We start from the raw sequence: 10,356 nt of genomic DNA, 5'->3' as shown, positions 1-10,356 counted from the left end.
AACCCACAACCGTGCAGATGGGACCGTGGTCTCTGCACTTACAGCACAGGGGGTAGAGACAGTCGGTCTCCCCCTCCAACAACCAGACTCCAAGCCAGGGAGCAACACAGAGACTGGGAGTACCAGCTTCCAGCATAACCTTGGTGGACTCACTGGACAGAGACAGGCTACCAAATGCAACAGGTCCAGTATTGGGTTGTGGGTGGGCTGCCAGACTAACTCAGGTACCGACCGGCGTGAGGTCAGGTATCTGGTTAGTCTTCCCTGGGGGGGGGGGGGGGGGATGTGTGGCGAAACCAACCTCGCCACTGGGTTTTGGAGAGGCCTGGCTGCTGCCCTTTTGCCCCAGGATTATGGGCCATATACTAACTTTTAAACCCCTGAACCTATTCAAGTGAATTTTGGATAGGTTTGTCCCAAAGTTATACTGGTTAAATTGATGTAAGTTATATGTATGGCCAATGTAAACTCACAAAGTTGTAACAATTTATAATAAGTGTAACTTGTCAGCTTGGGAGGAAAATGCTGGGTGTGTTTCTATTGTGCCATTGTCCCATTGTGTGTTTAAATGGTGATGTCTGTTCTGTTGTCCTCACATGTGTATTGGCGATCTCCCTTTGTCCTCAGAGATAATTGGATTGCTCCTCAGGTTGTCTCCGGGACAGAGAGGAGGAGACCATGATGCATTGTGGGGATATGTTGTATCTGTCCTATGTCACAGTCTTCATTCTGGTCCTCTGGGGGCGTAAACGATTGGTTGCTGTAGTTACATTGTATGTGTTGTAAATTACTGATTGGTTGTATTTCAAACCCCTGTGGGCAGTACTATGTTTGTGGTTTATGAATAAAAGAGGCTGTACGTGAAGTACAGTCAGACCACTGCTTGACCCTCAACATGAAGCCTTGTCTCGTTATTGGGGGGATCCGCTGTATGCTGTTAGAGGCTGATTGCCAGGAGTGTAAGCTGATTCCTGTTCGTCTGCTAGCAGCTATTCGTGAGGTTCCAGTTTGGAGTGCTATTTTGTATCCAGTTCAGGAGTTTGGTGTATCCTGCAGTAGCTGTGCCTGTCTCTCAGAAAAGGGGCATATCGCCTAAACGTATTTTAACCCCTTGTCTGCGGAAACGGTCCGTTACAATACCTATTTAATTGGTTCTTTTAAAAATCAACAGCCTGCCAGCCAATGATCAGCGCTGGCAGGCTGTAGTTAAACTTGAATACTGCGCAATCCTGTGAGCGCGCGTTCACAGGAAATCTCAGGTCTCACGAGATGACGTCAATAGGCGTCACTGAGACCTGAGAGCGCTGCCGTCCGGACGCCTATCGGCGTTACCGTGACGGCAAGTGGTTAAAAATGTGAAAAAGAAAGCTAAAAGAGAGTTTTTAAAAATATTAAAAAAATTATATATATATATATATATATTACCACAAATAATGCAGCAGCACAGTCAGATGTGGAGCTCTGGGTTCAAGAAATCCTCACAGAGGCTGGCTTGTCCTCGAAGATATATATTCAAAGAATGAAGAGGCAGCACTTCCAGTTAGGTGATAGGGTGACGACCCCAAACTTTATTCCAGCTACGTTTCTGCCTTCTCAATGAGGCCTTTGTCAAGCTGGCCTCATTGAGAAGGCAGAAACGTAGCTGGAATAAAGTTTGGGGTCGTCACCCTATCACCTAACAACTGGAAGTGCTGCCTCTTCATTCTTTGAATATATATATATATAAAAGTTCAAACCATTGCCTGTTTCCCCATATAAAAATAAACAATAAAAAAAATAAACATCATTAGCACGGATGTTAGATTTTTTTTAAATATTAAAAATGTGGTATCATTGTAATCATTCTGACCCAGAAAATAAATGTTACAGGTCAGTTTTACAGCATAATGAGCACCATAAAATTGAAATCCATAAAGGTATGGCGGAATATTATTATTTTTTTACCAATTCCAAACCTTTTAGAATTTTTCTCAGCTTCCCACTACATCGTATGCAATATTAAGTTAAACCATTATAAGTGCAACTTGACCTGAAAAAAAATCAAACCCACATATGTCTATGTAAACAGAAAAATAAAATAGTTATGGCTCTGGGAAGCCAGAGAGTAAAAAACAAAAACTGAAAATCTCAATGTCTTGAAGAGGTTAAACTAAGGCCCAAAACTTTGGTAGATGTGTATAACTGAGTGCATATTGGTGGAGGATTACAAATTAAATCAGAGTGATTGCATCAAAGCAATGGCATCCTGTCCTTTTATTTGATAAATCTGGATGTCTCAAGGTTGTGGCAGAAGAGGAATTAGGAATGCGCACCAACCAAAAACTAAAAGCCAGTGCTGCTGCCCGACAGTACAAACACTTGAACGCAGACCCAGGTACTGTATACAGACCTTTACGAAAACTAACTGAATACCCCTGGTTTAGAACAAATCTTTACTAGCAGTGCAGACCAAAATAGCTACTACCACTGCAGTGGTCATGGACATCATCAGAACAGAGAGAGCTCATTGAGCACTATGGAAACTACATTTCTCCCTATAGACAAATCCACTCAATTATGAAACACTCACCAAATCACTACCTGAGCATAATGATTTATTTGTAAATCTCTTAACACAAAGAACACAGAGTACAAAGAAGTATGCAAGGCAGTTATTTCTAAAGGTACTTGTAGGATGGTAGGTACAGGGTATACATTTCTAATGGGTGTTTCTTATTTAAATAGTATAAATACTATAACATATTAATTTACAGTGTCTCAAGGGTGGAAAACTTGGTTCTAAAATCCTCATTGTTAAAGATTAAGGGGGTCATTGATTATTAGATATACGCCAGTGGATTTGCGTCCGAATCGGCAACTTTTCCCCTCTCACGTAAGGTCTAAAAAAAAAGGGGGCCTTGCACTGGGGGCGAAGGGGGCGGGGTGGCCAGCCCGTCTCATTTATCGCTTTCTATGCCTATTTTAGGCGTAGAAAAATTATCTAAATCTACTGCAGCAAGGGAGCTGGCATAGATTTAAGCTGACGGTGGATGTGGCTAAGTTATGTAGAGGCCGGCACCGCTACATAACTACATAAACCAGATGCAGGTCAAAAACACAGAACAAGAGTTAAGAAAGTAGTTGGAAACAATGGCCTTCAGATTACTCTTTCTCTTGCTACAATCTCTAATTCTGGGATCTCTGGCTAGCAACCATAATCTGTCACAATGTCCACAATTCACATAGCGACATGCTGTTCCAATAATACAACTGGGCAAATTGTACCTGAAGTGTGCAGGGTGTCTTAACTTGTTATACCCCCCCCCCCACTGCAGCAGGGTCTCAGAATGCTATACGCTGATCACCTTGCTGACTAAAATGTTGTAGCCCTTGAATCCACCAATCTGGGGTGCACTGGGGTGTTTCCACAAAGCAGCAACACCTCGGAACCCTGCAGATCAACTGTTAGAAGAGGCCGACGTTCAGTGAGCAACGTGGCTTCTTCCTAGGCCATGTGACATCACTGTACATTGTCACATGTCCTAGTTGCTGCTCAGCCCCATTCAAGTTAAGGGGGCTGAGCTGCACTACCAAGCCCTGCTACTATACAATGTACGGCACTGTGTTTGGAAAGCTGCCGAGAGCTGGCGGCGAGCTCAGGTGAGTGCAGTGGCTCCCTGAAACAGCTGATCAGCATGGATGCCGGGATTCAGACCCCTGCTGATGTGATAACAATGACCTATCCTGAGGATAGGTCATCCTTATCAGTTCCTGGATAACCCCTTTAATTATTTTTTATTAATGTCATTCAGTTTTGCTGTGTGTAGTTTTTTGTTTTTTTTAGCTTTAATGGAAGTAAACGCACCAATACTGCAGGTATGCTACTGCAAAAAGTGCATGTAGTTTTTTAATGCATTTTGAGATGTTTCAACATTTGGTCCTTTGGTGAAGATTAGGCCCCTCAAGGCAAAACTTGCTGTGTTTCTTATGTGGTCGATCACTGGATTACACGGAACCTGGGCTCCAACATAAGTCAAAGTTCTTATCTTCCTAAGTAGTGGAGAAAACAATGAGACATAGTGAAGAACAGCAAGTCCTTAATTCATCCAATTTTTTTTACTATGCCTTGAGAGGCCTAATCTTCACTGCTGGGACCAGAGTTGTGCGGTTCTGTGTATATATTCTAAGACTAAGTGTGAACAGAACCCCACTTCACCAAGAACCAGCTGCGCTCAAAAGACATTCACGGTTTGAGGCTTTTTTTTATTATTTTTGTTTTTATTGATATTTTTTTTTCTTTTAAAGAGTATATTTTGTCCTTTAGGCTTAATTTTCTTTTTACACTGCTATTCTGTTGCTCAACGTTTTATAAAGATTGATGTTTGATGTAAGAGTATGTTTATATAGTGCAATGCAATGGGGATAATCCATGAGCGAACACTTCCCACAGATTCAGGTGGTGTCCGCACAAAGAGTGTGTCAAGAAAAGACATGTCCTTTCTTGCCACAGTCTGGAAAACTGCACAGAAATAATCCACTACTACAAGAATGGCTTTGGCAAAGGAGAGGAAATGTCATAATATAAAAGACCCCTTGATCTTCTTATGAATCCGTGACCGTTCCAGTACCACCGGATGGTCCCTGACGGTTTCTGTGCTGCAGCAGTTACACACCTGTCTACCCATATGTCCAATGCAGCCTATCACTGGTCTCAGTGGCCTTGTACCGTTTGCCATTAAGGGCTCTTTCACACTTGCGTTCTTGTCTTCCGGCATAGAGTTCCGTCGTCGGGGCTCTATGCCGGAAGAATCCTGATCAGGATTATCCTAATGCATTCTGAATGGAGAGAAATCCGTTCAGGATGCATCAGGATGTCTTCAGTTCCGGAACGGAACGTTTTTTGGCCGGAGAAAATACCGCAGCATGCTGCGCTTTTTGCTCCGGCCAAAAATCCGGAACACTTGCCGCAAGGCCGGATCCGGAATTAATGCCCATTGGAAGGCATTGATCCGGATCCGGCCTTAAGCTAAACGTCGTTTCGGCGCATTGCCGGAGCCGACATTTAGCTTTTTCAGAGTGGTTACCATGGCTGCCGGGACGCTAAAGTCCTGGCAGCCATGGTAAAGTGTAGCGGGGAGCGGGGGAGCAGCATACTTACCGTCCGTGCGGCTCCCGGGACGCTTCAGAGTGACGTCAGGGCGCCCCAAGCGCATGGATCATGTGATCACATGGATCACGTCATCCATGCGCATGGGGCGCTCTGACGTCACTCTGGAGCGCCCCGGGAGCCGCACGGACGGTAAGTATGCTGCTCCCCCGCTCCCCACTACTACTATGGCAACCAGGACTTTAATAGCGTCCTGGGTGCCATAGTAACACTGAACGCATTTGGAAGACGGTTCCGTCTTCAAATGCTTTCAGTACACTTGCGTTTTTCCGGATCCGGCGTGTAATTCCGGCAAGTGGAGTACACGCCGGATCCGGACAACGCAAGTGTGAAAGAGGCCTAAGATTAGTTATTGGCTGCAGCGGTCATGTTGGTAGATGAGCATGTCATTTCCACAGTACAGTAAACAGAATCAATCAAGTACTATGGAGTGGTGGCACTGCAATGACAGGGGATTTATCAGGTCAGGTGAGTAATGGGTCTTTTATTGTTTTATAGCAGGGATGCTCAACCAGCGGCCCTCCAGCTGTTGCAAAACCACTACTTGCAGCCTGCCCTAAAAGTTGTAGGCTGTCCAGACATGCTTGGAGATGTAGTTTTGCATCAGCTTGAGGGCCGCAGGTTGGACATCCTTGTTTCATGGTATTTCTTCCTTTGGGCAAATTTTTGCAGACCTCGGAAAACCCCTATAAGAGTATCCCTTTGTAATAATAGCCCTGTATTAACAAGCAATTACCATGGTAGACAGCTGCATGACATTCTCAAATGATTATTATACTAAGAGGTATCTCCTAAGAAAAAGAACCCTCTCACCATTTCCACCTATTGGAAGTGGCTCCCTGTGAGTCAAGGTTCAACTTTCCAACAAGCCTTGGGATCTGACAAAGGAAGATAGCCAAGCCAAATATCCACATATGTTTCGGGGTGCTTGCCCCTCAGTACGAAGTAGGATTCTGGCTGACTCAGGGCAATGTCTTGAAGAAGAAGATAGCTGAAGATAGCTATGCAGGCCCGGGGTATGGCCACACCGCAAACCATTTTTGCATGGGCATTATACTTTTTTTTTCAGGTTGCAGGAAAGGAAGCACTTTCTATACAAGTTTGTATACAAGGATGCAGATACAGTTGAGCCTACAAGTCAAGGATCATCCCCAGGCCGTACACTCTCATGCTCATTTCTGCAGATGCAATTACATCACTGCATCGTGCCTGTTTCTGGGGAGAGCATAATGTCTTCCATTCATCAGGGGAACAGGGCTAAGTAAGTATTACTTTTTTAAAGTTATTAACACTAATGGGGCAACATGATTGTATGGCGACACTAAAGGGGCAGCGCTACTGTAAGGGGGCCACTAAGGAGCCAGCACTACTGTAAGGTGGCTTAACTACTTGTGGGAACACTAATCTGGCATTTAACTTTGTGGGGGCACTAAGGGGGCATTTTAGAGTGTATGGGCACGAAAGGGGCATAACTACTGTGTGGGGGCACTAACAAGACATTCTTACTGTGAGGGGGCACTAAGAGAGCATAACTACTGTGTAGGGGCACAAACTAAGCATAGCTACTGTTAAAGGATAACTGTCACATTTAGACCCTAATTTCAATTTTCATATATGTAGTTAGTAATAACATGATATTCCAGAATCGGTTACTATTAGACTTCCTTACCCCATATTTAATAATATTCAGCCCTTAGCAACCAGTCTGCATAGAACTGCAATTTCACTATTCAGTTAAGATGGCCGCCACTGCCCTCACCCTGAGGCTAATCCCCCCTGCCCTCACTAGCCAGTAACAATAGCCCCCCAAAAGTGTCAGTAACCAGAGCCCTCCCCCTAAAGGGTTAATCTCCTGCAGCACAAAGGGGTCCTCTTACCACATGTTGCTTTCATTTATACACTGATCAGATGGCAGATCTCCCTTCCCTGCTCTACGCTGCTTCCACACTGCATTCTCCAGCTCTGCTGAGTGAGGGAGCGTCTGCCAAGCGCAGGGACAGGGAGAAGTGCACACAGCCCAGGCACTGTTATCAGCTGCTGGGGAGGACCTGGCTTTAATCATTTACTTACAGTCCCTGGCTGTCAGTAATGTGAGCCTGCATGCTGCAGATAGACGGACCATGCCTAGCAACCCTATTTTAAGCACAGGTAAAAATAGGCAGTACAGGGAACAAAAATGTGGAATTAAGGGGTAATTGAATACACAGTGAAAAGTTGAAATAGGACCACGAAGTTGATATTAATCACCACAATCCAATACTCCAAAAAAAATACGACAGTTATCCTTTAAGGGGGCAGTAAGGGGGAATAACTTTTTTTTGCAGACCCATTGAAATGAGTGGTTCCGCATATGGTCCGCTTAAAAAAACGTAATGGACATGGAAAGAAAATACGTTTGTGTGCATGAGCCCTTAAAGGGATTCTGTCACCAGGTTTCACCCCCTCCAGATAAAAATATGGTTATGTTCAGGGAGCTTTAACCATTCCTAATGTGGTCTTATAAATGTAATCTGTAGGCTCATTTTGCTAAAAATACGCTATTACTGACCTGTCAATCAACAGAATAAGGTGCCCAAGGGGATGTAAATGGCTCCAAGCTGCCGCCCGCACCTGCTGCCGTTCGTGCCCAGCGCCGCCTCATAATCTTCTGTGACTCCTCCTCCTGTGACGTCTCCTGCTCTCCCTCCCCCTCCTGTGACGCCTCCTGCTCTCCCCCTGCTCTCCCTCCCTCCTCCTGCTGTAACATTGCGATGTTACAGCAGGAGGAGGGGGGAGGGAGGGAGAGCAGGAGACGTCACAGTAGGAGGAGGGGGGAGGGAGGGAGAGCAGGAGACGTCACAGCAATCTTACAGCAGGAGGAGGAGGGGGGGAGGGAGAGCAGGAGGCGTCACAGAAGATTATGAGGCGGCGCTGGGCACGAACGGCAGCAGGTGCGGGCGGCAGCTTGGAGCCATTTACATCCCCTTGGGCACCTTATTCTGTTGATTGACAGGTCAGTAATAGCGTATTTTTAGTAAAATGAGCCTACAGATTACATTTATAAGACCACATTAGGAATGGTTAAAGCTCCCTGAACATAACCATATTTTTATCTGGAGGGGGTGAAACCTGGTGACAGAATCCCTTTAAAGGGAGTCTGTCACCTGTTTTTCACCAATATAACTAACACTGCCCCATAGAAGATTGCAGACACATTCCAAGCATACCTGTGTGCACTTTGTGTCTGAATTCCATGTCCAGGAAAAGCACTTTTAGGGCTGTTTCACACGAGCGGATGCCGTGCGTGGCATCCGCTCCGTGAAAGAGTGCCAAGACTGATAATGCTCCGTGCCTCTCTGTGATCTCTTTACTACGAAATCACAGTGAGATAAAGTTGTCACAGTGATTTCGTAGTAAAGAGATCACAGAGAGGCACGGAGCATTATCAATCATGTTAATGCTCCGTGCCTCTGCAGTCTGCATCGGGTCTTGGCACTCTTTCACGGAGCGGATGCCATGCACGGCATCCGCTCGTGTGAAACAGCCCTTATTCTGCTGGAAAACGGCTCCCAAGTGCCCAGCTCTGCTGCTGCAAGTGCCCAAAGCAAACCAGACTGAAAGGGGGAGGGCGGCTTTAGTTGCTCATATCTTGGGATTGGTACCAGCTAGAAATATTGGCATTCCAACCTTTCAAGCGATACCAGAACCACAGCATTATATCCACTATATCAGAAGATATAGCCGTTAGAAATCGAGTCAGGAGTGAAAGCTGTTTTTACTTTCACTTTCAGCTGGGCACTTGCTAGCGTTTTTCAGCAGAATAAGGCCTCATGCATACGACCGTTGTTTGCGTCCGTTCCGCCGATTTTTGCGTTTCAGGTGCGGACCCATTCATTTCTATAGAGCCGTTGAAAAAACGGATAGTGCACCATTTGCCATCCGCGTCCATGATCCGTGGTTCCAGTCCATCAAAAAAATATAACCTGTCCTATTATTTCCGTGGAAAACGGTTCACGGACCCATTCAAGTCAATGGGACCGCTAAAAAACGCAGAGGCACACAAGATTGTCATCCACTTCTGCATCCGTTTTATTCCTATCATTTGCATGGCAAACCTGTCTTAGACTTTTTTTTACATTCCTTTATGTCTAGTGGTCCTCCAAAAATAAAGGAAGACACACGGAAACAAAAACGGAAACGGATTACGGAACAGCGGAACGGAACACAACAATGGTTGTGTGGATGAGGCCTAAAAGTGCTTTTCCTGGACATGGGATACAGACACAAAGTGCACACAGGTATGCTTGGGATGTGTATACAATCTTCTATGGGGCAGTGTTCTTAGTTATATTGGTGAAAATGAGGTGACAGACTCCATTTAAACTGTATTTGCATCCGTCCTGTGGACACAGATACAGTTGAATGCAATGGTAAAGCAGGGGAATCAGCTGAGGAATCAGACATCACTGCATCTCATCTGCTGCTGGGGAGAGCATGATATGCTCCAATCATCGGGGGAATCAGACTAGGTGAGCATTACTTTTTTATTTTAACACTACAGGGGCATTACTAAGAGGCCAGCACTACAGTTAGGGGGACACTAAGGCCTCTTTCACACGGGCGTCGCGTGTGAGGGCCGGATAGGATGCGGATGCGTGGCGGGAAAATGCGCGTTTTTTCCGTGTGAGTGCAAAGGGTTTTAATGCGTTTTGAACACGCGTGAGAAAAATCGGCATGTTTGGTACCCAGACCCGAACCCGGACTTCTTCACTGAAGTTTGGGTTTGGGTTAGGTATTCTGTAGATTTTATTATTTTCCCTTATAACAGGGTTATAAGGGAAAATAATAGCATTCTTAATACAGAATGCAAAGTAAATTCGGGGTGGAGGGGTTAAAAAATATATATATTTAACTCACCTCATCCACTTGTTCGCGCAGCCCGACTTCTCTTCTTTCTTCTTCTTTGATGACCTGGGAGGAAAAGGACCTTTGGTGACGTCACTGCGCTCATCACATGGTCCATCACCATGGTCAGGCAGCGTGAACAAGTGGATAAGGTAAGTTTAATTTTAACCCCTCCATCCCTAATTTACTTTGCATTCTGTATTAAGAATGCTATTATTCTCCCTTATAACCATGTTATAAAGAAAAATAATAAAGATCGGGTCCCCATGTCGATCGTCTCCTAGCAACCATGCGTGAAAAATTGCACCACATCCGCACTTGCTTGC

This window comes from Bufo bufo, chromosome 9 (genome assembly GCF_905171765.1).
Source record: "Bufo bufo chromosome 9, aBufBuf1.1, whole genome shotgun sequence".
Lineage (NCBI taxonomy): Eukaryota > Metazoa > Chordata > Amphibia > Anura > Bufonidae > Bufo > Bufo bufo.
Note: the sequence above shows the minus strand (reverse complement) of the source record.